The 22,086-nt window shown below is 63.3% G+C and overlaps 4 non-coding genes across 4 annotated transcripts; all 4 read left to right on the forward strand.

The window, feature by feature from the left end:
- Positions 1-3,390: 3,390 nt before the first annotated feature.
- On the forward strand, positions 3,391-3,509 carry LOC131862020 (5S ribosomal RNA). Its single transcript, XR_009361049.1, has one exon. It is a non-coding gene; the product is annotated as a 5S ribosomal RNA (ribosomal RNA).
- Positions 3,510-9,425: 5,916 nt separating this feature from the next.
- LOC131862031 (5S ribosomal RNA) lies at positions 9,426-9,544 on the forward strand. The gene has a single exon (XR_009361060.1). It is a non-coding gene; the product is annotated as a 5S ribosomal RNA (ribosomal RNA).
- A 5,990-nt stretch (positions 9,545-15,534) lies between these two features.
- On the forward strand, positions 15,535-15,653 carry LOC131861901 (5S ribosomal RNA). Its single transcript, XR_009360931.1, has one exon. It is a non-coding gene; the product is annotated as a 5S ribosomal RNA (ribosomal RNA).
- A 5,916-nt stretch (positions 15,654-21,569) lies between these two features.
- LOC131861912 (5S ribosomal RNA) lies at positions 21,570-21,688 on the forward strand. The gene has a single exon (XR_009360942.1). It is a non-coding gene; the product is annotated as a 5S ribosomal RNA (ribosomal RNA).
- The last annotated feature ends 398 nt before the right edge of the window (positions 21,689-22,086 follow it).

A 22,086-nucleotide genomic window follows, 5' to 3' on the forward strand; every position in this document is an offset into this window, starting at 1 on the left:
GTCCGGCTTCGTGCACGCCGCACCTTGGAGCACACATCGGGGCGCTCCCGGGTTCGCACCGGCGTTGCGCACCGTGGTGGGCACCTCGGAGCGCACCGTGGTGGGCACCTCGGAGCACACCAAGGTGGGCAGCGAGGTGCGCACCTTTGATGCGATGCCTTCACTAATTTCCATAAAAGGCAAAAAAAAACGAGATTTTAAAATTTCCGTTTTGAAAGATAGTGAGAAAAAGGGAATGCTGGTGCCATCTTGAGCCCGCCCTGGTGCGCAGCCCAGCCAAGGTGTGCGCACCAAGGTGCCCACCCTGGCGAAGGTGCGCGCCCGGGCAATTAACCCAACTTCCAACTTCGCGCGCGCCAGGGTGGGAGCGCACCCAACAACCGGGCCTGGGAAGAGCCAATGCGAGAAACCCCACCAAACGCTCTGACAAAAAAAGAGGGGGCGCTCCAGTAACCCCGCTTCGGAGCGCACCCTGGGCAAACCCAGCCAGGGTGCCCACCCCGGCCAAGGTGCAGGCGAGGTGCGCACCCGGGGCAAACCGGGCTCCGACAACGTGCACGCCGCACCTTGGAGCACACTTCGTAGCGCTCCCGGGTGCGCACCTCAGAGCACACCAAGGTGGGCAGCGAGGTGCGCACCTTTGATGCGCTGCCTTCACTAATTTCCAGAAAAGGCAAAAAAAAGAGGAGATTTTAAAATTTCCGTTTTGAAAGATAGTGAAAAAAACGGAACGCGGGTGCCATCTTGAGCCCGCCCTGGTGCACAGCCCAGGTAAGGTGCCCACCCTGGCAAAGGTGCGCACCCGGGCAATTAACCCTACTTCCGACTTCGTGCGCGCCAGGGTGGCAACCGGGCCTGGGAAGAGCCAATGCGAGAAACCCCACCAAACGCTCCGACAAAAAAAGAGGCGGCGCTCCAATAACCCCGCTTCGGAGCGCAGCCGGGGCAAACCCAGCCAAGGTGCCCACCCCGACGAAGGTGCACGCGAGGTGCGCACCCGGGGCAAACCGGGCTCCGACAACGTGCACGCAGCACCTTGGAGCACACTTCGAAGCACTCCCGGGTGCCCACCGGCGTTGCGCACCGTGGTGGGCAGCGAGGTGCGCACCTTTGATGCGCTGCCTTCACTAATTTCCAGAAAAGGCAAAAAAAAATGAGATTTTAAAATTTCCGTTTTGAAAGATAGTGAAAAAAACGGAACGCGGGTGCCATCTTGAGCCCGCCCTGGTGCGCAGCCCAGGCAAGGCATGCGCACCAAGGTGCCCACCCGCGGTGCACGCCCGGGGCAAACCGGGCTCCGACTTCGTGCAGGCCGCACCTTGGAGCACACTTCGGAGCGCTCCTTGGTGCGCACCATGGTGCCCACCAGGGCGCACCCGGGGCAAACCGGGCTCCGACTTCGTGCACGCCGCACCTTGGAGCACACATCGGAGCGCTCCCAGGTTCGCACCAGCGTTGCGCACCTTTGATGCGCTGCCTTCACTAATTTCCAGAAAAGGCAAAAAAAAACGATATTTTAAAATTTCCGTTCTGAAAGATAGTGAAAAAAACGGAACGCGGGTGCCATCTTGAGCCCTTCCTGGTGCGCAGCCCAGGCAAGTTGTGCGCACCAAGGTGCCCACCCTGGCGGAGGTGCGCGCCCGGGGCAAACCGGGCTCCGACTTCGTGCACTGCATGGTGCCCACCAAGGCGCGCAACCCAGCCAAGGTGCCCACCGCAGCGAAGGTGCACGCGAGGTGCGCACCCGAGGTGCACACCCGGGGCAAACCGAGCTCCGACTTCGTGCACGCCGCACCTTGGAGCACACTTCAGAGCGCTCCTTGGTGCGCACCAGGGCGCGCAACCCAGCCAAGGTGCTCACCCCGGCGAAGGTGCACGCGAGGTGCGCACCCGGGGCAAGCCGGGCTCGGACTTCGTGCACGCCGCACCTTGGAGCACACATCGGAGCGCTCCCGGGTTCGCACCAGCATTGCGCACCTTTGATGCGCTGCCTTCACTAATTTCCAGAAAAGGCAAAAAAAAAAAAAAAACGAGATTTTAAAATTTCCGTTTTGAAAGATAGTGAAAAAAACGGAACGCGGGTGCCATCTTGAGCCCGCCCTGGTGTGCAGCCCAGGCAAGTTGTGCGCACCAAGGCACCCACCCTGGCCAAGGTGGGTCACGGGGTGGGTCCTAGGGTGGGTAACGGGGTGGGTACTAAGGTGCGTGCCAAGGTGGGTCATGGGGTGGGTGCCAAGGTGGGCACCAGGGTGGGTGTGCACCAACCCTAGCCAGGGTAGGTCACGGGGTGGTTGTCGGGGTGGGCGTCAAGGAGCCAAGGTGGGTGGCAAGTAGCCAAGTTGCGTGCCAAGGTGGGTGTCGGGGTGGGTGCCAAGGATCCAAGGTGGGTGCCAAGGAACCAAGGTGGGTGTCTGGGTGGGTGCCGAGGTGGGAGCCAGGGTGGGTCCCAAGGTGAGTGCAAAGGTGGGTGCCAGGGTCAAGGTGAGTGCCAATGTGGGTTCCAAGGTGCCAGGGTCAGGGTGAGTGCCAATGTGGGTTCAAAGGTGCTAAGTTGGGTGCGAGGTTGGGTGCGAGGGTGGGTGGGTGCCAAGGTGTGCTAGGTGGAAGCCCGGGTGGGTCGGCATCCCATGGGTGTCGAGTTGGGTGCCTGATGGGTGCTTCTTGTCAAGTTTTAGTCGTCGGGACTCATTTCGAGCCTTAGAGGTCGTTTCTTGTCCGGTTGCCCTGTCTTCGACCTGGGAACCCAATTTTGGTCCTCGGGTCCCATTTTTTTTTGTCTCGCATCCCACTTTTGGCCTGTGGCCTTTTCGGGGTCGATTCTCGTTTTGGGCATCAGAGCATGTTTCTTCTCCTAAAACCCAATATTTGTTTATTAAGTCTCGGAACACATTTTTGTTCTCGTGGACCCATCATGGGTCTTGGAACGCATTTGTGGTCCTTGGGTCCCATTTTGCATCCCGAAACTTGTGTTTTGGTGCTTGATCCCTATTTTGGGTGCCCACCTTGCACCAAGTGCGCACCCGGGGCAAACCGAGCGCCTTGGTGCACCGGGGCAAGATCGAGCGTGCACCCGAGGCGCCCCGAACATGCACCAAGGTGCACTCGGCCCACATGTGAGCGCAGGTCGTTGCGCCCGAGGTGGTGTGTGGGCACCGCGTTGCAGACGGGACACTGCACGCACACGACGCCCCGTCCAGGTGCACGCACGTAGGCCGGGCCGGGTGCACACCCGACGCCCTAGCAAGGTGCGCGCACCCGGGCAGGGCTCACACTTGGCGAACGGGGCGCACTTCGCGAGGGAGGGTGTGCACCTCGACGGGGGTGGGTGGCCGGGGTGGATTCGCACGTGGGTCGCGGTTTGCTAAGTACACACTGCGACAAGCTCATAACGGGTGCGATCATACCAGCGTTAGTGCACCGGATCCCATCAGAACTCCGCAGTTAAGCGCGCTTGGGCCGGAGTAGTACTGGGATGGGTGACCTCCCGGGAAGTCCCGGTGTTGCACCCTTTCTTAGTTTTTCGCCGGGCGTCGCAATGCTATTTGAATAAACCTTTTGCCCGTTTGCGTTCTCGTCGGGGCCGGGCCGGGCCGGGGTGCGCTGCCCGCACTACCGCGCGCGCGGGGGCGACACCGAGCGCGCACCCGAGGCGCCCCGAGCACACAGGCCACGGTGCAACCCGGGCGTTGTGCGCGCACCCCGGTGCGCCCGAGGTGCTGCGCGCGCACCCAGGTGAAATCGGTGTGCACCTCGGCCAGTGCGCGCTCGGTCGAGTCGCGCACGTTGGCCAAGGTGCACGGTGATGTTTCTTACTCTAAGGTTCCGCACCAGACGCCCGGGACAGGTGAGCGAAGCTGGGCGGGGCCGGGTGCGCGGCCGGGGCAGGTGCACGCAGCTGGAGAGAGCTTTGGAGCACACCAGAGGTGCGCACCTTGGAGCACACTTCGGAGCGCACCAATGATGCGCTCCATTCAAAAGTTTCCTGAAAAGGCAAAAAAAGTTGAGATTATAGAATTTCCCACTTGAGAGATTGTAAAAAAAAAAAATTTAAAATGAAGGAAACGCGGGTGCCAAGGTGTGCGCGCCCGGGTGCGCAGCCCAGCCAAGGTGTGCGCACCAAGGCGCCCACCCTGGCGAAGGTGCACGCAAGGTGCGCACCCGAGGCAAACCGGACAATTAACCCAACTTTCGACTTCGCGCGCACCTGCGCACCTTGGAGCGCACTTCGGAGCGCTCCTTGGTGCGCACCAATCTTGGGCACCTCGGAGTGCACCATGGCGCCCACCAAGGTGCGCACCCGGGGCAAACCGAGCTCCGACTTCGTGCGCACCTTGGAGCGCACGAAAGGTGCGCACCATGGCGCCCACCAAGGTGCGCAGCCCAGCCAAGGCGTGCGCATCAAGGTGCGCACCCTGGCGAAGGTGCGCACCCGGGGCAAACCGAGCTCCGACTTCGTGCGCACCTTGGAGCGCACAAAGGGTGCGCAACCCAGCCAAGGTGTGCGCACCCCGGGCAAACCGAGCTCCGAATCGTGCGCACCTTGGAGCACACTTCGGAGCCCTCCTTGGTGCGCACCGATGTTGCGCACCTCGGAGCGCACCCGGGGAAAACAATGCAATTAACCCGACTTTCGACTTCGTGGGCACCTCGGAGCGCTCTCGGGTTCGCACCTCGGAGCACACCGAGGTGCGCACCTTTGATGCGCTGCCTTCACCAATTTCCAGAAAAGGCAAGAAAACATTGAGAAGGTGTGCGCACCGAGGTGCCCACCCTGGCGAAGGTGCACGCGAGGTGCGCACCCGGGGCAAACCGGGCTCCGACTTCGTGCACGCCATGCTGCGCACCTTGGAGGGCCATGGTGCGCACCTTGGAGCACACTTCGGAGCGCTCAATGGTGCCCAACCCAGCCAAGGTGCCCACCGCGGCGAAGGTGCACGCGAGGTGCGCACCCGGGGCAAACCGGGCTCCGACTTCGTGCACGCCGCACCTTGGAGCACACTTCGGAGTGCTCCTTGGTGCGCACCAGGGCGCGCAACCCAGCCGAGGTGCCCACCCCGGCGAAGGTGCACGCGGGGTGCGCACCCGGGGCAAACCGGGCTCCGACTTCGTGCACGCCATGGTGCCCACCGCGGCGAAGGTGCACGCGAGGTGCGCACCCGGGGCAAACCGGGCTCCGACTTCGTGCACGCCGCACCTTGGAGCACACTTCGGAGCGCTCCTTGGTGCGCACCAGGGCGCGCAACCCAGCCGAGGTGCCCACCCCGGCGAAGGTGCACGCGAGGTGCGCACCCGGGGCAAACCGGGCTCCGACTTCGTGCACGCCATGGTGCCCACCGCGGCGAAGGTGCACGCGAGGTGCGCACCCGGGGCAAACCGGGCTCCGACTTCGTGCACGCCGCACCTTGGAGCACACTTCGGAGCGCTCCTTGGTGCGCACCATGGTGCCCACCAGGGCGCGCAACCCCGCCGAAGGTGCACGCGAGGTGCGCACCCGGGGCAAACCGGGCTCCGACTTCGTGCACGCCGCACCTTGGAGCACACTTCGGAGCGCTCCTTGGTGCGCACCAGGGCGCGCAACCCCGCCGAAGGTGCACGCGAGGTGCGCACCCGGGGCAAACCGGGCTCCGACTTCGTGCACGCCATGGTGCGCACCAGGGTGCCCACCGCGGCGAAGGTGCGCACCCGGGGCAAACCGGGCTCCGACTTCGTGCACGCCGCACCTTGGAGCACACTTCGGAGCGCTCCTTGGTGCGCACCAGGGCGCGCAACCCAGCCGAGGTGCCCACCCCGGCGAAGGTGCACGCGAGGTGCGCACCCGGGGCAAACCGGGCTCCGACTTCGTGCACGCCATGGTGCCCACCGCGGCGAAGGTGCGCACCCGGGGCAAACCGGGCTAGGACTTCGTGCACGCCGCACCTTGGAGCACACTTTGGAGCGCTCCTTGGTGCGCACCATGGTGCCCACCAGGCCGCGCAACCCAGCCAAGGTGTGCGCACCAAGGTGCACGCGAGGTGCGCACCCGGGGCAAACCGGGGTCCGGCTTCGTGCACGCCGCACCTTGGAGCACACATCGGGGCGCTCCCGGGTTCGCACCGGCGTTGCGCACCGTGGTGGGCACCTCGGAGCGCACCGTGGTGGGCACCTCGGAGCACACCAAGGTGGGCAGCGAGGTGCGCACCTTTGATGCGATGCCTTCACTAATTTCCATAAAAGGCAAAAAAAAACGAGATTTTAAAATTTCCGTTTTGAAAGATAGTGAGAAAAAGGGAATGCTGGTGCCATCTTGAGCCCGCCCTGGTGCGCAGCCCAGCCAAGGTGTGCGCACCAAGGTGCCCACCCTGGCGAAGGTGCGCGCCCGGGCAATTAACCCAACTTCCAACTTCGCGCGCGCCAGGGTGGGAGCGCACCCAACAACCGGGCCTGGGAAGAGCCAATGCGAGAAACCCCACCAAACGCTCTGACAAAAAAAGAGGGGGCGCTCCAGTAACCCCGCTTCGGAGCGCACCCTGGGCAAACCCAGCCAGGGTGCCCACCCCGGCCAAGGTGCAGGCGAGGTGCGCACCCGGGGCAAACCGGGCTCCGACAACGTGCACGCCGCACCTTGGAGCACACTTCGTAGCGCTCCCGGGTGCGCACCTCAGAGCACACCAAGGTGGGCAGCGAGGTGCGCACCTTTGATGCGCTGCCTTCACTAATTTCCAGAAAAGGCAAAAAAAAGAGGAGATTTTAAAATTTCCGTTTTGAAAGATAGTGAAAAAAACGGAACGCGGGTGCCATCTTGAGCCCGCCCTGGTGCACAGCCCAGGTAAGGTGCCCACCCTGGCAAAGGTGCGCACCCGGGCAATTAACCCTACTTCCGACTTCGTGCGCGCCAGGGTGGCAACCGGGCCTGGGAAGAGCCAATGCGAGAAACCCCACCAAACGCTCCGACAAAAAAAGAGGCGGCGCTCCAATAACCCCGCTTCGGAGCGCAGCCGGGGCAAACCCAGCCAAGGTGCCCACCCCGACGAAGGTGCACGCGAGGTGCGCACCCGGGGCAAACCGGGCTCCGACAACGTGCACGCAGCACCTTGGAGCACACTTCGAAGCACTCCCGGGTGCCCACCGGCGTTGCGCACCGTGGTGGGCAGCGAGGTGCGCACCTTTGATGCGCTGCCTTCACTAATTTCCAGAAAAGGCAAAAAAAAATGAGATTTTAAAATTTCCGTTTTGAAAGATAGTGAAAAAAACGGAACGCGGGTGCCATCTTGAGCCCGCCCTGGTGCGCAGCCCAGGCAAGGCATGCGCACCAAGGTGCCCACCCGCGGTGCACACCCGGGGCAAACCGGGCTCCGACTTCGTGCAGGCCGCACCTTGGAGCACACTTCGGAGCGCTCCTTGGTGCGCACCATGGTGCCCACCAGGGCGCACCCGGGGCAAACCGGGCTCCGACTTCGTGCACGCCGCACCTTGGAGCACACATCGGAGCGCTCCCAGGTTCGCACCAGCGTTGCGCACCTTTGATGCGCTGCCTTCACTAATTTCCAGAAAAGGCAAAAAAAAACGATATTTTAAAATTTCCGTTCTGAAAGATAGTGAAAAAAACGGAACGCGGGTGCCATCTTGAGCCCTTCCTGGTGCGCAGCCCAGGCAAGTTGTGCGCACCAAGGTGCCCACCCTGGCGGAGGTGCGCGCCCGGGGCAAACCGGGCTCCGACTTCGTGCACTGCATGGTGCCCACCAAGGCGCGCAACCCAGCCAAGGTGCCCACCGCAGCGAAGGTGCACGCGAGGTGCGCACCCGAGGTGCACACCCGGGGCAAACCGAGCTCCGACTTCGTGCACGCCGCACCTTGGAGCACACTTCAGAGCGCTCCTTGGTGCGCACCAGGGCGCGCAACCCAGCCAAGGTGCTCACCCCGGCGAAGGTGCACGCGAGGTGCGCACCCGGGGCAAGCCGGGCTCGGACTTCGTGCACGCCGCACCTTGGAGCACACATCGGAGCGCTCCCGGGTTCGCACCAGCATTGCGCACCTTTGATGCGCTGCCTTCACTAATTTCCAGAAAAGGCAAAAAAAAAAAAAAAAACGAGATTTTAAAATTTCCGTTTTGAAAGATAGTGAAAAAAACGGAACGCGGGTGCCATCTTGAGCCCGCCCTGGTGTGCAGCCCAGGCAAGTTGTGCGCACCAAGGCACCCACCCTGGCCAAGGTGGGTCACGGGGTGGGTCCTAGGGTGGGTAACGGGGTGGGTACTAAGGTGCGTGCCAAGGTGGGTCATGGGGTGGGTGCCAAGGTGGGCACCAGGGTGGGTGTGCACCAACCCTAGCCAGGGTAGGTCACGGGGTGGTTGTCGGGGTGGGCGTCAAGGAGCCAAGGTGGGTGGCAAGTAGCCAAGTTGCGTGCCAAGGTGGGTGTCGGGGTGGGTGCCAAGGATCCAAGGTGGGTGCCAAGGAACCAAGGTGGGTGTCTGGGTGGGTGCCGAGGTGGGAGCCAGGGTGGGTCCCAAGGTGAGTGCAAAGGTGGGTGCCAGGGTCAAGGTGAGTGCCAATGTGGGTTCCAAGGTGCCAGGGTCAGGGTGAGTGCCAATGTGGGTTCAAAGGTGCTAAGTTGGGTGCGAGGTTGGGTGCGAGGGTGGGTGGGTGCCAAGGTGTGCTAGGTGGAAGCCCGGGTGGGTCGGCATCCCATGGGTGTCGAGTTGGGTGCCTGATGGGTGCTTCTTGTCAAGTTTTAGTCGTCGGGACTCATTTCGAGCCTTAGAGGTCGTTTCTTGTCCGGTTGCCCTGTCTTCGACCTGGGAACCCAATTTTGGTCCTCGGGTCCCATTTTTTTTTGTCTCGCATCCCACTTTTGGCCTGTGGCCTTTTCGGGGTCGATTCTCGTTTTGGGCATCAGAGCATGTTTCTTCTCCTAAAACCCAATATTTGTTTATTAAGTCTCGGAACACATTTTTGTTCTCGTGGACCCATCATGGGTCTTGGAACGCATTTGTGGTCCTTGGGTCCCATTTTGCATCCCGAAACTTGTGTTTTGGTGCTTGATCCCTATTTTGGGTGCCCACCTTGCACCAAGTGCGCACCCGGGGCAAACCGAGCGCCTTGGTGCACCGGGGCAAGATCGAGCGTGCACCCGAGGCGCCCCGAACATGCACCAAGGTGCACTCGGCCCACATGTGAGCGCAGGTCGTTGCGCCCGAGGTGGTGTGTGGGCACCGCGTTGCAGACGGGACACTGCACGCACACGACGCCCCGTCCAGGTGCACGCACGTAGGCCGGGCCGGGTGCACACCCGACGCCCTAGCAAGGTGCGCGCACCCGGGCAGGGCTCACACTTGGCGAACGGGGCGCACTTCGCGAGGGAGGGTGTGCACCTCGACGGGGGTGGGTGGCCGGGGTGGATTCGCACGTGGGTCGCGGTTTGCTAAGTACACACTGCGACAAGCTCATAACGGGTGCGATCATACCAGCGTTAGTGCACCGGATCCCATCAGAACTCCGCAGTTAAGCGCGCTTGGGCCGGAGTAGTACTGGGATGGGTGACCTCCCGGGAAGTCCCGGTGTTGCACCCTTTTTTAGTTTTTCGTCGGGCGTCGCAATGCTATTTGAATAAACCTTTTGCCCGTTTGCGTTCTCGTCGGGGCCGGGCCGGGCCGGGGTGCGCTGCCCGCACTACCGCGCGCGCGGGGGGCGACACCGAGCGCGCACCCGAGGCGCCCCGAGCACACAGGCCACGGTGCAACCCGGGCGTTGTGCGCGCACCCCGGTGCGCCCGAGGTGCTGCGCGCGCACCCAGGTGAAATCGGTGTGCACCTCGGCCAGTGCGCGCTCGGTCGAGTCGCGCACGTTGGCCAAGGTGCACGGTGATGTTTCTTACTCTAAGGTTCCGCACCAGACGCCCGGGACAGGTGAGCGAAGCTGGGCGGGGCCGGGTGCGCGGCCGGGGCAGGTGCACGCAGCTGGAGAGAGCTTTGGAGCACACCAGAGGTGCGCACCTTGGAGCACACTTCGGAGCGCACCAATGATGCGCTCCATTCAAAAGTTTCCTGAAAAGGCAAAAAAAGTTGAGATTATAGAATTTCCCACTTGAGAGATTGTAAAAAAAAAAAATTTAAAATGAAGGAAACGCGGGTGCCAAGGTGTGCGCGCCCGGGTGCGCAGCCCAGCCAAGGTGTGCGCACCAAGGCGCCCACCCTGGCGAAGGTGCACGCAAGGTGCGCACCCGAGGCAAACCGGACAATTAACCCAACTTTCGACTTCGCGCGCACCTGCGCACCTTGGAGCGCACTTCGGAGCGCTCCTTGGTGCGCACCAATCTTGGGCACCTCGGAGTGCACCATGGCGCCCACCAAGGTGCGCACCCGGGGCAAACCGAGCTCCGACTTCGTGCGCACCTTGGAGCGCACGAAAGGTGCGCACCATGGCGCCCACCAAGGTGCGCAGCCCAGCCAAGGCGTGCGCATCAAGGTGCGCACCCTGGCGAAGGTGCGCACCCGGGGCAAACCGAGCTCCGACTTCGTGCGCACCTTGGAGCGCACAAAGGGTGCGCAACCCAGCCAAGGTGTGCGCACCCCGGGCAAACCGAGCTCCGAATCGTGCGCACCTTGGAGCACACTTCGGAGCCCTCCTTGGTGCGCACCGATGTTGCGCACCTCGGAGCGCACCCGGGGAAAACAATGCAATTAACCCGACTTTCGACTTCGTGGGCACCTCGGAGCGCTCTCGGGTTCGCACCTCGGAGCACACCGAGGTGCGCACCTTTGATGCGCTGCCTTCACCAATTTCCAGAAAAGGCAAGAAAACATTGAGAAGGTGTGCGCACCGAGGTGCCCACCCTGGCGAAGGTGCACGCGAGGTGCGCACCCGGGGCAAACCGGGCTCCGACTTCGTGCACGCCATGCTGCGCACCTTGGAGGGCCATGGTGCGCACCTTGGAGCACACTTCGGAGCGCTCAATGGTGCCCAACCCAGCCAAGGTGCCCACCGCGGCGAAGGTGCACGCGAGGTGCGCACCCGGGGTAAACCGGGCTCCGACTTCGTGCACGCCGCACCTTGGAGCACACTTCGGAGCGCTCCTTGGTGCGCACCAGGGCGCGCAACCCAGCCGAGGTGCCCACCCCGGCGAAGGTGCACGCGGGGTGCGCACCCGGGGCAAACCGGGCTCCGACTTCGTGCACGCCATGGTGCCCACCGCGGCGAAGGTGCACGCGAGGTGCGCACCCGGGGCAAACCGGGCTCCGACTTCGTGCACGCCGCACCTTGGAGCACACTTCGGAGCGCTCCTTGGTGCGCACCAGGGCGCGCAACCCAGCCGAGGTGCCCACCCCAGCGAAGGTGCACGCGAGGTGCGCACCCGGGGCAAACCGGGCTCCGACTTCGTGCACGCCATGGTGCCCACCGCGGCGAAGGTGCACGCGAGGTGCGCACCCGGGGCAAACCGGGCTCCGACTTCGTGCACGCCATGGTGCCCACCGCGGCGAAGGTGCACGCGAGGTGCGCACCCGGGGCAAACCGGGCTCCGACTTCGTGCACGCCGCACCTTGGAGCACACTTCGGAGCGCTCCTTGGTGCGCACCATGGTGCCCACCAGGGCGCGCAACCCCGCCGAAGGTGCACGCGAGGTGCGCACCCGGGGCAAACCGGGCTCCGACTTCGTGCACGCCGCACCTTGGAGCACACTTCGGAGCGCTCCTTGGTGCGCACCAGGGCGCGCAACCCCGCCGAAGGTGCACGCGAGGTGCGCACCCGGGGCAAACCGGGCTCCGACTTCGTGCACGCCATGGTGCGCACCAGGGTGCCCACCGCGGCGAAGGTGCGCACCCGGGGCAAACCGGGCTCCGACTTCGTGCACGCCGCACCTTGGAGCACACTTCGGAGCGCTCCTTGGTGCGCACCAGGGCGCGCAACCCAGCCGAGGTGCCCACCCCGGCGAAGGTGCACGCGAGGTGCGCACCCGGGGCAAACCGGGCTCCGACTTCGTGCACGCCATGGTGCCCACCGCGGCGAAGGTGCGCACCCGGGGCAAACCGGGCTAGGACTTCGTGCACGCCGCACCTTGGAGCACACTTCGGAGCGCTCCTTGGTGCGCACCATGGTGCCCACCAGGCCGCGCAACCCAGCCAAGGTGTGCGCACCAAGGTGCACGCGAGGTGCGCACCCGGGGCAAACCGGGGTCCGGCTTCGTGCACGCCGCACCTTGGAGCACACATCGGGGCGCTCCCGGGTTCGCACCGGCGTTGCGCACCGTGGTGGGCACCTCGGAGCGCACCGTGGTGGGCACCTCGGAGCACACCAAGGTGGGCAGCGAGGTGCGCACCTTTGATGCGATGCCTTCACTAATTTCCATAAAAGGCAAAAGAAAACGAGATTTTAAAATTTCCGTTTTGAAAGATAGTGAGAAAAAGGGAATGCTGGTGCCATCTTGAGCCCGCCCTGGTGCGCAGCCCAGCCAAGGTGTGCGCACCAAGGTGCCCACCCTGGCGAAGGTGCGCGCCCGGGCAATTAACCCAACTTCCAACTTCGCGCGCGCCAGGGTGGGAGCGCACCCAACAACCGGGCCTGGGAAGAGCCAATGCGAGAAACCCCACCAAACGCTCTGACAAAAAAAGAGGGGGCGCTCCAGTAACCCCGCTTCGGAGCGCACCCTGGGCAAACCCAGCCAGGGTGCCCACCCCGGCCAAGGTGCAGGCGAGGTGCGCACCCGGGGCAAACCGGGCTCCGACAACGTGCACGCCGCACCTTGGAGCACACTTCGTAGCGCTCCCGGGTGCGCACCTCAGAGCACACCAAGGTGGGCAGCGAGGTGCGCACCTTTGATGCGCTGCCTTCACTAATTTCCAGAAAAGGCAAAAAAAAGAGGAGATTTTAAAATTTCCGTTTTGAAAGATAGTGAAAAAAACGGAACGCGGGTGCCATCTTGAGCCCGCCCTGGTGCACAGCCCAGGTAAGGTGCCCACCCTGGCAAAGGTGCGCACCCGGGCAATTAACCCTACTTCCGACTTCGTGCGCGCCAGGGTGGCAACCGGGCCTGGGAAGAGCCAATGCGAGAAACCCCACCAAACGCTCCGACAAAAAAAGAGGCGGCGCTCCAATAACCCCGCTTCGGAGCGCAGCCGGGGCAAACCCAGCCAAGGTGCCCACCCCGACGAAGGTGCACGCGAGGTGCGCACCCGGGGCAAACCGGGCTCCGACAACGTGCACGCAGCACCTTGGAGCACACTTCGAAGCACTCCCGGGTGCCCACCGGCGTTGCGCACCGTGGTGGGCAGCGAGGTGCGCACCTTTGATGCGCTGCCTTCACTAATTTCCAGAAAAGGCAAAAAAAAATGAGATTTTAAAATTTCCGTTTTGAAAGATAGTGAAAAAAACGGAACGCGGGTGCCATCTTGAGCCCGCCCTGGTGCGCAGCCCAGGCAAGGCATGCGCACCAAGGTGCCCACCCGCGGTGCACACCCGGGGCAAACCGGGCTCCGACTTCGTGCAGGCCGCACCTTGGAGCACACTTCGGAGCGCTCCTTGGTGCGCACCATGGTGCCCACCAGGGCGCACCCGGGGCAAACCGGGCTCCGACTTCGTGCACGCCGCACCTTGGAGCACACATCGGAGCGCTCCCAGGTTCGCACCAGCGTTGCGCACCTTTGATGCGCTGCCTTCACTAATTTCCAGAAAAGGCAAAAAAAAACGATATTTTAAAATTTCCGTTCTGAAAGATAGTGAAAAAAACGGAACGCGGGTGCCATCTTGAGCCCTTCCTGGTGCGCAGCCCAGGCAAGTTGTGCGCACCAAGGTGCCCACCCTGGCGGAGGTGCGCGCCCGGGGCAAACCGGGCTCCGACTTCGTGCACTGCATGGTGCCCACCAAGGCGCGCAACCCAGCCAAGGTGCCCACCGCAGCGAAGGTGCACGCGAGGTGCGCACCCGAGGTGCACACCCGGGGCAAACCGAGCTCCGACTTCGTGCACGCCGCACCTTGGAGCACACTTCAGAGCGCTCCTTGGTGCGCACCAGGGCGCGCAACCCAGCCAAGGTGCTCACCCCGGCGAAGGTGCACGCGAGGTGCGCACCCGGGGCAAGCCGGGCTCGGACTTCGTGCACGCCGCACCTTGGAGCACACATCGGAGCGCTCCCGGGTTCGCACCAGCATTGCGCACCTTTGATGCGCTGCCTTCACTAATTTCCAGAAAAGGCAAAAAAAAAAAAAAAACGAGATTTTAAAATTTCCGTTTTGAAAGATAGTGAAAAAAACGGAACGCGGGTGCCATCTTGAGCCCGCCCTGGTGTGCAGCCCAGGCAAGTTGTGCGCACCAAGGCACCCACCCTGGCCAAGGTGGGTCACGGGGTGGGTCCTAGGGTGGGTAACGGGGTGGGTACTAAGGTGCGTGCCAAGGTGGGTCATGGGGTGGGTGCCAAGGTGGGCACCAGGGTGGGTGTGCACCAACCCTAGCCAGGGTAGGTCACGGGGTGGTTGTCGGGGTGGGCGTCAAGGAGCCAAGGTGGGTGGCAAGTAGCCAAGTTGCGTGCCAAGGTGGGTGTCGGGGTGGGTGCCAAGGATCCAAGGTGGGTGCCAAGGAACCAAGGTGGGTGTCTGGGTGGGTGCCGAGGTGGGAGCCAGGGTGGGTCCCAAGGTGAGTGCAAAGGTGGGTGCCAGGGTCAAGGTGAGTGCCAATGTGGGTTCCAAGGTGCCAGGGTCAGGGTGAGTGCCAATGTGGGTTCAAAGGTGCTAAGTTGGGTGCGAGGTTGGGTGCGAGGGTGGGTGGGTGCCAAGGTGTGCTAGGTGGAAGCCCGGGTGGGTCGGCATCCCATGGGTGTCGAGTTGGGTGCCTGATGGGTGCTTCTTGTCAAGTTTTAGTCGTCGGGACTCATTTCGAGCCTTAGAGGTCGTTTCTTGTCCGGTTGCCCTGTCTTCGACCTGGGAACCCAATTTTGGTCCTCGGGTCCCATTTTTTTTTGTCTCGCATCCCACTTTTGGCCTGTGGCCTTTTCGGGGTCGATTCTCGTTTTGGGCATCAGAGCATGTTTCTTCTCCTAAAACCCAATATTTGTTTATTAAGTCTCGGAACACATTTTTGTTCTCGTGGACCCATCATGGGTCTTGGAACGCATTTGTGGTCCTTGGGTCCCATTTTGCATCCCGAAACTTGTGTTTTGGTGCTTGATCCCTATTTTGGGTGCCCACCTTGCACCAAGTGCGCACCCGGGGCAAACCGAGCGCCTTGGTGCACCGGGGCAAGATCGAGCGTGCACCCGAGGCGCCCCGAACATGCACCAAGGTGCACTCGGCCCACATGTGAGCGCAGGTCGTTGCGCCCGAGGTGGTGTGTGGGCACCGCGTTGCAGACGGGACACTGCACGCACACGACGCCCCGTCCAGGTGCACGCACGTAGGCCGGGCCGGGTGCACACCCGACGCCCTAGCAAGGTGCGCGCACCCGGGCAGGGCTCACACTTGGCGAACGGGGCGCACTTCGCGAGGGAGGGTGTGCACCTCGACGGGGGTGGGTGGCCGGGGTGGATTCGCACGTGGGTCGCGGTTTGCTAAGTACACACTGCGACAAGCTCATAACGGGTGCGATCATACCAGCGTTAGTGCACCGGATCCCATCAGAACTCCGCAGTTAAGCGCGCTTGGGCCGGAGTAGTACTGGGATGGGTGACCTCCCGGGAAGTCCCGGTGTTGCACCCTTTCTTAGTTTTTCGCCGGGCGTCGCAATGCTATTTGAATAAACCTTTTGCCCGTTTGCGTTCTCGTCGGGGCCGGGCCGGGCCGGGGTGCGCTGCCCGCACTACCGCGCGCGCGGGGGGCGACACCGAGCGCGCACCCGAGGCGCCCCGAGCACACAGGCCACGGTGCAACCCGGGCGTTGTGCGCGCACCCCGGTGCGCCCGAGGTGCTGCGCGCGCACCCAGGTGAAATCGGTGTGCACCTCGGCCAGTGCGCGCTCGGTCGAGTCGCGCACGTTGGCCAAGGTGCACGGTGATGTTTCTTACTCTAAGGTTCCGCACCAGACGCCCGGGACAGGTGAGCGAAGCTGGGCGGGGCCGGGTGCGCGGCCGGGGCAGGTGCACGCAGCTGGAGAGAGCTTTGGAGCACACCAGAGGTGCGCACCTTGGAGCACACTTCGGAGCGCACCAATGATGCGCTCCATTCAAAAGTTTCCTGAAAAGGCAAAAAAAGTTGAGATTATAGAATTTCCCACTTGAGAGATTGTAAAAAAAAAAAATTTAAAATGAAGGAAACGCGGGTGCCAAGGTGTGCGCGCCCGGGTGCGCAGCCCAGCCAAGGTGTGCGCACCAAGGCGCCCACCCTGGCGAAGGTGCACGCAAGGTGCGCACCCGAGGCAAACCGGACAATTAACCCAACTTTCGACTTCGCGCGCACCTGCGCACCTTGGAGCGCACTTCGGAGCGCTCCTTGGTGCGCACCAATCTTGGGCACCTCGGAGTGCACCATGGCGCCCACCAAGGTGCGCACCCGGGGCAAACCGAGCTCCGACTTCGTGCGCACCTTGGAGCGCACGAAAGGTGCGCACCATGGCGCCCACCAAGGTGCGCAGCCCAGCCAAGGCGTGCGCATCAAGGTGCGCACCCTGGCGAAGGTGCGCACCCGGGGCAAACCGAGCTCCGACTTCGTGCGCACCTTGGAGCGCACAAAGGGTGCGCAACCCAGCCAAGGTGTGCGCACCCCGGGCAAACCGAGCTCCGAATCGTGCGCACCTTGGAGCACACTTCGGAGCCCTCCTTGGTGCGCACCGATGTTGCGCACCTCGGAGCGCACCCGGGGAAAACAATGCAATTAACCCGACTTTCGACTTCGTGGGCACCTCGGAGCGCTCTCGGGTTCGCACCTCGGAGCACACCGAGGTGCGCACCTTTGATGCGCTGCCTTCACCAATTTCCAGAAAAGGCAAGAAAACATTGAGAAGGTGTGCGCACCGAGGTGCCCACCCTGGCGAAGGTGCACGCGAGGTGCGCACCCGGGGCAAACCGGGCTCCGACTTCGTGCACGCCATGCTGCGCACCTTGGAGGGCCATGGTGCGCACCTTGGAGCACACTTCGGAGCGCTCAATGGTGCCCAACCCAGCCAAGGTGCCCACCGCGGCGAAGGTGCACGCGAGGTGCGCACCCGGGGCAAACCGGGCTCCGACTTCGTGCACGCCGCACCTTGGAGCACACTTCGGAGCGCTCCTTGGTGCGCACCAGGGCGCGCAACCCAGCCGAGGTGCCCACCCCGGCGAAGGTGCACGCGGGGTGCGCACCCGGGGCAAACCGGGCTCCGACTTCGTGCACGCCATGGTGCCCACCGCGGCGAAGGTGCACGCGAGGTGCGCACCCGGGGCAAACCGGGCTCCGACTTCGTGCACGCCGCACCTTGGAGCACACTTCGGAGCGCTCCTTGGTGCGCACCAGGGCGCGCAACCCAGCCGAGGTGCCCACCCCGGCGAAGGTGCACGCGAGGTGCGCACCCGGGGCAAACCGGGCTCCGACTTCGTGCACGCCATGGTGCCCACCGCGGCGAAGGTGCACGCGAGGTGCGCACCCGGGGCAAACCGGGCTCCGACTTCGTGCACGCCGCACCTTGGAGCACACTTCGGAGCGCTCCTTGGTGCGCACCATGGTGCCCACCAGGGCGCGCAACCCCGCCGAAGGTGCACGCGAGGTGCGCACCCGGGGCAAACCGGGCTCCGACTTCGTGCACGCCGCACCTTGGAGCACACTTCGGAGCGCTCCTTGGTGCGCACCAGGGCGCGCAACCCCGCCGAAGGTGCACGCGAGGTGCGCACCCGGGGCAAACCGGGCTCCGACTTCGTGCACGCCATGGTGCGCACCAGGGTGCCCACCGCGGCGAAGGTGCGCACCCGGGGCAAACCGGGCTCCGACTTCGTGCACGCCGCACCTTGGAGCACACTTCGGAGCGCTCCTTGGTGCGCACCAGGGCGCGCAACCCGGCCGAGGTGCCCACCCCGGCGAAGGTGCACGCGAGGTGCGCACCCGGGGCAAACCGGGCTCCGACTTCGTGCACGCCATGGTGCCCACCGCGGCGAAGGTGCGCACCCGGGGCAAACCGGGCTAGGACTTCGTGCACGCCGCACCTTGGAGCACACTTTGGAGCGCTCCTTGGTGCGCACCATGGTGCCCACCAGGCCGCGCAACCCAGCCAAGGTGTGCGCACCAAGGTGCACGCGAGGTGCGCACCCGGGGCAAACCGGGGTCCGGCTTCGTGCACGCCGCACCTTGGAGCACACATCGGGGCGCTCCCGGGTTCGCACCGGCGTTGCGCACCGTGGTGGGCACCTCGGAGCGCACCGTGGTGGGCACCTCGGAGCACACCAAGGTGGGCAGCGAGGTGCGCACCTTTGATGCGATGCCTTCACTAATTTCCATAAAAGGCAAAAAAAAACGAGATTTTAAAATTTCCGTTTTGAAAGATAGTGAGAAAAAGGGAATGCTGGTGCCATCTTGAGCCCGCCCTGGTGCGCAGCCCAGCCAAGGTGTGCGCACCAAGGTGCCCACCCTGGCGAAGGTGCGCGCCCGGGCAATTAACCCAACTTCCAACTTCGCGCGCGCCAGGGTGGGAGCGCACCCAACAACCGGGCCTGGGAAGAGCCAATGCGAGAAACCCCACCAAACGCTCTGACAAAAAAAGAGGGGGCGCTCCAGTAACCCCGCTTCGGAGCGCACCCTGGGCAAACCCAGCCAGGGTGCCCACCCCGGCCAAGGTGCAGGCGAGGTGCGCACCCGGGGCAAACCGGGCTCCGACAACGTGCACGCCGCACCTTGGAGCACACTTCGTAGCGCTCCCGGGTGCGCACCTCAGAGCACACCAAGGTGGGCAGCGAGGTGCGCACCTTTGATGCGCTGCCTTCACTAATTTCCAGAAAAGGCAAAAAAAAGAGGAGATTTTAAAATTTCCGTTTTGAAAGATAGTGAAAAAAACGGAACGCGGGTGCCATCTTGAGCCCGCCCTGGTGCACAGCCCAGGTAAGGTGCCCACCCTGGCAAAGGTGCGCACCCGGGCAATTAACCCTACTTCCGACTTCGTGCGCGCCAGGGTGGCAACCGGGCCTGGGAAGAGCCAATGCGAGAAACCCCACCAAACGCTCCGACAAAAAAAGAGGCGGCGCTCCAATAACCCCGCTTCGGAGCGCAGCCGGGGCAAACCCAGCCAAGGTGCCCACCCCGACGAAGGTGCACGCGAGGTGCGCACCCGGGGCAAACCGGGCTCCGACAACGTGCACGCAGCACCTTGGAGCACACTTCGAAGCACTCCCGGGTGCCCACCGGCGTTGCGCACCGTGGTGGGCAGCGAGGTGCGCACCTTTGATGCGCTGCCTTCACTAATTTCCAGAAAAGGCAAAAAAAAATGAGATTTTAAAATTTCCGTTTTGAAAGATAGTGAAAAAAACGGAACGCGGGTGCCATCTTGAGCCCGCCCTGGTGCGCAGCCCAGGCAAGGCATGCGCACCAAGGTGCCCACCCGCGGTGCACGCCCGGGGCAAACCGGGCTCCGACTTCGTGCAGGCCGCACCTTGGAGCACACTTCGGAGCGCTCCTTGGTGCGCACCATGGTGCCCACCAGGGCGCACCCGGGGCAAACCGGGCTCCGACTTCGTGCACGCCGCACCTTGGAGCACACATCGGAGCGCTCCCAGGTTCGCACCAGCGTTGCGCACCTTTGATGCGCTGCCTTCACTAATTTCCAGAAAAGGCAAAAAAAAACGATATTTTAAAATTTCCGTTCTGAAAGATAGTGAAAAAAACGGAACGCGGGTGCCATCTTGAGCCCTTCCTGGTGCGCAGCCCAGGCAAGTTGTGCGCACCAAGGTGCCCACCCTGGCGGAGGTGCGCGCCCGGGGCAAACCGGGCTCCGACTTCGTGCACTGCATGGTGCCCACCAAGGCGCGCAACCCAGCCAAGGTGCCCACCGCAGCGAAGGTGCACGCGAGGTGCGCACCCGAGGTGCACACCCGGGGCAAACCGAGCTCCGACTTCGTGCACGCCGCACCTTGGAGCACACTTCAGAGCGCTCCTTGGTGCGCACCAGGGCGCGCAACCCAGCCAAGGTGCTCACCCCGGCGAAGGTGCACGCGAGGTGCGCACCCGGGGCAAGCCGGGCTCGGACTTCGTGCACGCCGCACCTTGGAGCACACATCGGAGCGCTCCCGGGTTCGCACCAGCATTGCGCACCTTTGATGCGCTGCCTTCACTAATTTCCAGAAAAGGCAAAAAAAAAAAAAAAACGAGATTTTAAAATTTCCGTTTTGAAAGATAGTGAAAAAAACGGAACGCGGGTGCCATCTTGAGCCCGCCCTGGTGTGCAGCCCAGGCAAGTTGTGCGCACCAAGGCACCCACCCTGGCCAAGGTGGGTCACGGGGTGGGTCCTAGGGTGGGTAACGGGGTGGGTACTAAGGTGCGTGCCAAGGTGGGTCATGGGGTGGGTGCCAAGGTGGGCACCAGGGTGGGTGTGCACCAACCCTAGCCAGGGTAGGTCACGGGGTGGTTGTCGGGGTGGGCGTCAAGGAGCCAAGGTGGGTGGCAAGTAGCCAAGTTGCGTGCCAAGGTGGGTGTCGGGGTGGGTGCCAAGGATCCAAGGTGGGTGCCAAGGAACCAAGGTGGGTGTCTGGGTGGGTGCCGAGGTGGGAGCCAGGGTGGGTCCCAAGGTGAGTGCAAAGGTGGGTGCCAGGGTCAAGGTGAGTGCCAATGTGGGTTCCAAGGTGCCAGGGTCAGGGTGAGTGCCAATGTGGGTTCAAAGGTGCTAAGTTGGGTGCGAGGTTGGGTGCGAGGGTGGGTGGGTGCCAAGGTGTGCTAGGTGGAAGCCCGGGTGGGTCGGCATCCCATGGGTGTCGAGTTGGGTGCCTGATGGGTGCTTCTTGTCAAGTTTTAGTCGTCGGGACTCATTTCGAGCCTTAGAGGTCGTTTCTTGTCCGGTTGCCCTGTCTTCGACCTGGGAACCCAATTTTGGTCCTCGGGTCCCATTTTTTTTTGTCTCGCATCCCACTTTTGGCCTGTGGCCTTTTCGGGGTCGATTCTCGTTTTGGGCATCAGAGCATGTTTCTTCTCCTAAAACCCAATATTTGTTTATTAAGTCTCGGAACACATTTTTGTTCTCGTGGACCCATCATGGGTCTTGGAACGCATTTGTGGTCCTTGGGTCCCATTTTGCATCCCGAAACTTGTGTTTTGGTGCTTGATCCCTATTTTGGGTGCCCACCTTGCACCAAGTGCGCACCCGGGGCAAACCGAGCGCCTTGGTGCACCGGGGCAAGATCGAGCGTGCACCCGAGGCGCCCCGAACATGCACCAAGGTGCACTCGGCCCACATGTGAGCGCAGGTCGTTGCGCCCGAGGTGGTGTGTGGGCACCGCGTTGCAGACGGGACACTGCACGCACACGACGCCCCGTCCAGGTGCACGCACGTAGGCCGGGCCGGGTGCACACCCGACGCCCTAGCAAGGTGCGCGCACCCGGGCAGGGCTCACACTTGGCGAACGGGGCGCACTTCGCGAGGGAGGGTGTGCACCTCGACGGGGGTGGGTGGCCGGGGTGGATTCGCACGTGGGTCGCGGTTTGCTAAGTACACACTGCGACAAGCTCATAACGGGTGCGATCATACCAGCGTTAGTGCACCGGATCCCATCAGAACTCCGCAGTTAAGCGCGCTTGGGCCGGAGTAGTACTGGGATGGGTGACCTCCCGGGAAGTCCCGGTGTTGCACCCTTTTTTAGTTTTTCGCCGGGCGTCGCAATGCTATTTGAATAAACCTTTTGCCCGTTTGCGTTCTCGTCGGGGCCGGGCCGGGCCGGGGTGCGCTGCCCGCACTACCGCGCGCGCGGGGGCGACACCGAGCGCGCACCCGAGGCGCCCCGAGCACACAGGCCACGGTGCAACCCGGGCGTTGTGCGCGCACCCCGGTGCGCCCGAGGTGCTGCGCGCGCACCCAGGTGAAATCGGTGTGCACCTCGGCCAGTGCGCGCTCGGTCGAGTCGCGCACGTTGGCCAAGGTGCACGGTGATGTTTCTTACTCTAAGGTTCCGCACCAGACGCCCGGGACAGGTGAGCGAAGCTGGGCGGGGCCGGGTGCGCGGCCGGGGCAGGTGCACGCAGCTGGAGAGAGCT

Source organism: Cryptomeria japonica, unplaced genomic scaffold (genome assembly GCF_030272615.1).
Source record: "Cryptomeria japonica unplaced genomic scaffold, Sugi_1.0 HiC_scaffold_34, whole genome shotgun sequence".
NCBI lineage: Eukaryota > Viridiplantae > Streptophyta > Pinopsida > Cupressales > Cupressaceae > Cryptomeria > Cryptomeria japonica.